Source organism: Parasteatoda tepidariorum, chromosome 9 (genome assembly GCF_043381705.1).
Source record: "Parasteatoda tepidariorum isolate YZ-2023 chromosome 9, CAS_Ptep_4.0, whole genome shotgun sequence".
Lineage (NCBI taxonomy): Eukaryota > Metazoa > Arthropoda > Arachnida > Araneae > Theridiidae > Parasteatoda > Parasteatoda tepidariorum.
Window position 1 is genome coordinate 11,273,210 of NC_092212.1, and position 3,819 is coordinate 11,277,028.

A 3,819-nucleotide genomic window follows, 5' to 3' on the forward strand; every position below is an offset into this window, starting at 1 on the left:
TTTTTATTTTTTCAATGTAAAGAATTCTTAAAATTTTTTTATCCTAAGAATTCTTTATTTTCCGTTTTTTAGTTTATAATTTTTTGATAAAAATTGTTGTCAAAATACTTTTTTTGAAAAATTAAATGGTATAACATTATGTGTTTATGTATACTTCTTGTATATTCTTATGTTTGAAGTAATATGATTCAGAAAAGTATGGAATAAAAATTCGGTACTTACGTACTAACGCCACCGCCGCTACAGATTTGGCGGTTTTTAAGTGCCGCCAATCTGAAATTACACTTAAAATTTTTGCGACAAATCATAAAATAAAATACTTTACTTAAAATCAAAGTAGTCAGTCGGATTTCGGTGGAAAATGGGCCGATATAGAGTTTAGCATAGATTCAAAACAATCATATCGCCAATTATAACTCTGACAAATAAGATTCCAAATGAAATAACATTTCCAAAACGTACGTTTACTAAGATAAAGTTTCATGTCGTGGAAATTGGTACATTTTCGTTTTTTCAGTAAAATATTTCGCTCCTGAAAAAATTAAATTGCATCTTGTTTTGTTTTTGGCAAATCCCAAAGACGAATTTTTGTAGCACTAAAAAAGGGCGACAAGAAAGAATTGTTTTTTGTTTTTGTTTCGTCAGCATTCTTTATTTTACGTTTCTTAGTTTCTAAATAATGATTTTTATTGAAACTTGAAATTTTTTGATAAAAATTGTTTTCAAAAATCTTTTTTTACAAAATTAAATTTCATAAAATTATGAGGCTTATGTATACTTTTTGTTCATTTTAATTTTTGAAGTAATATGATTCTTAAAATTATGGAATGTAAAGTTTAAATAGGCCTTTCATGTTACATCATTAAATTTAGTCAAACTATTTCTCGGGTATTAGATTTTAACTCTTATAAGAATATACATATTTTTTTCTGTTTATGTACAAATATTTTTTCGATGTGTTTTGGATGTTCCTTCTCTAAAAAAAAAAAGAGATACCATTTTGTTTTCGTTTGCATAAGGAAGAATATCAAAAATTTTTCTTTTTTAAATTTAATTAGCCACAATAAAGAAGGAGCGTTACAATGCTACATGCTGCTTTACAGACGTCTCTAGAGTAACTGAATGACAGTTCATACAGAAATCGCAGGTATTGGTCTCATACAACAACGCCCCTTATAGTTTGTTGCGATCGCGAATTGTTGTGCTACTGAATACATAGCATAACTAGGCAATTGGGTACTTACAACTAATCACATGACTGCGTCTAATCTCGGTCTAATCTAATCATGTCTGCGTCTAATGCTTTAAGTCTTCGGTTTATTATCACACTGAATCAAATTCAGATTTAATTGAATACCTGTAGGTGACATCACGCATGTGCGTCTAACTTGATTGGCTGACCTAACCAGGACGTCTCCTGCAGGTATCCATTTCTTACGTGTTTTTTCAAATAACAAATGTTTTTTGAGCAATCATTTTTTGCGAAATGTTAAAATTGTTAGCACAAGTACTTAATCTTATCTAATTCGAGTGTTGAAATTTCAGATCTCCAAATTATTAGTTTTGGTCAGATAGCTACTGATTTTTTTTCAAAATGATATTTTTTTTCAGTTAATTTCTTAATAATGTATAAGTTTAAAAAGAACTTGTAGATTTATATGCATACGTATGCACTTATCTGCATCTTTGAAAATGACATTTAAACCCTTGGGGACGGTTGATTCAGAAAAGCATTCGTACAAAATCAGAATCAAGTTGTAATTAAAATTGTAATTGTTGCTAATTTGACTGACTTACTTGGCTTTTTCTTCAATTATTGTTAGTTTAATCACAGAGGTGCCAGCTGCTCCGGACAAGCCAAAATAATTGAAAAAACGGTAACTATCTACAAAGTAAAATTTGCAAATATTTGACTATTTTTGCTTGCTTTTTAAAAGGTATAATATAACTTAAGTACTATAGAATTATATAAGCCTACGAATAATTTAGAAATAGTGGTGGATAAAAATCTACTAAATTGAATTTATTAATCCAAGAAGCACAATTGATAAACTTTCATCTTAAAATACATATTTGCTGTCCTGAGCAAGTTGACATTTCTGTAATCATATATATAATCAATACTTACTTTACTTTATTTAACAACAGCTAGGCTGGGCCGCGCAGCGGCCCCTATCCCATTCATCATGAAACTACAAAAATAAGTTAAAAACATTTTGAATATAAGCAGTCGTTGTGGTAGCTTTACAATAATATTACCATGATTAGAGAAAATACAAACTTGAACAGAGATATTTACAGTAATTGCCATGAAAAAATGTACAGAAAATATAACCTTGATTAGAAAACATTACAACTTGAACAGAGATATTTACATTAATTGCCATAAATATGTACAGAAAATTAAATATGAGCATGAATAAATGATGATTATATATATACAAAAGTCGTGATTCACAGGCGTGAAGGTTTTACATAAATTTTGTCAAGCCCTTGTGGCGCCATCTAGTATGATCAACTTTAATTTGAAAGGGCAGTATCCAGTATTTATTTTAATAATCTGTATGGAAAATTAGAGTTCTGAATTATAATAAGAGTTCAAATAGAAGTTCAAATCAAGTCAAAAAAGATGTTACTGTGCTAGAGTGGCTTCCCCCATAATCCTCTGAAGCAGTTGAAGCACTTCTTGATTTTTTAAAAGTTCTTGCAATTCTTTAATTATTGTAACCAACCTTTGAGCAAGTCCTGTTGTGGGTGGTGGTATGGCACGTGTTCCCCTCCTGCGGGGACGGGCTCTGCACCCCGTGTAGTTGGCTGTATGAGAGTCTCCGCAGTTACTGCACTTAGGTGGTGCATTTTCATCTTTTTGGCACTCGTATGATCGGTGTTTGGCGGCGCACTTAACACATATTGATGGTGAATTACATGATCTTTGACTGTGTCCAAATTCTTGGCAGTTGTAACACTGGATTGGATTTTGCCCGCCTATGAACCTTTCAATACTGACCGGGATACTTTGTATATTGGTGATAGAGAAAATTTGTCGATTAACATCTGTTTCTGTGAGAATTGTGAGAAAAAGTGGGAGGAGCCTGTAGGTCCCGCCCACTTTTCTCTTAAACTGAATTAAACTCATGTTTGTGAAAATTGCAACACCATGAAGGACTTATGCGAGATAGCTGAAATTTTCAGGAAATGCAAAGTAGAGCATGTTATGCAAATGATTAGAATTTCAGACCCGTAGCTCATGCGCATGCTGAGCAGCGCCCTCTGAACGGCTGATAGATCCGAATAAATAGACGGCTGTAGCGACGCGTGTATGGTAATCGGTGGTAATCTGCTTGTGGTAAACGTTAGTTCAGTCGTTACTTATGCCTCTTCGACGAAAGAGAGCGAGTTTTCAGCAACTTACGGACTTTGAACGGGGGAGAACCATCGGCCTTCGGGAAGCTGGATTATCTTATGGTGCAGATGCCGCTCGTGTGCAGCGTAACAGCAGCACAGTGGTGTGTGTTTGGAAGCAGTGGACGAACGAGTGTCAGACAACTTGGAAATCCGGGAGTGGACCCCGAAATGTCACGTCAGCTCGAGACTATAGACACCTGGTCCGAATGGCGCTGACTGACAGTACGGTCCCCACTAGACAACTGGCAGCACAGTGGTCAATAGCGACAGGTGTTTCATTGTGTGCTTCATCAATTCATAGACGTCTGCTGCAGCATGGACTGCGCTCAAGGGACTCCTTTATACAGGATCCCCCTCACGCTAAACCATCGCCGCCTGCGGCTGCAATGGGTCAACCAGCATAGGGACTGGCGT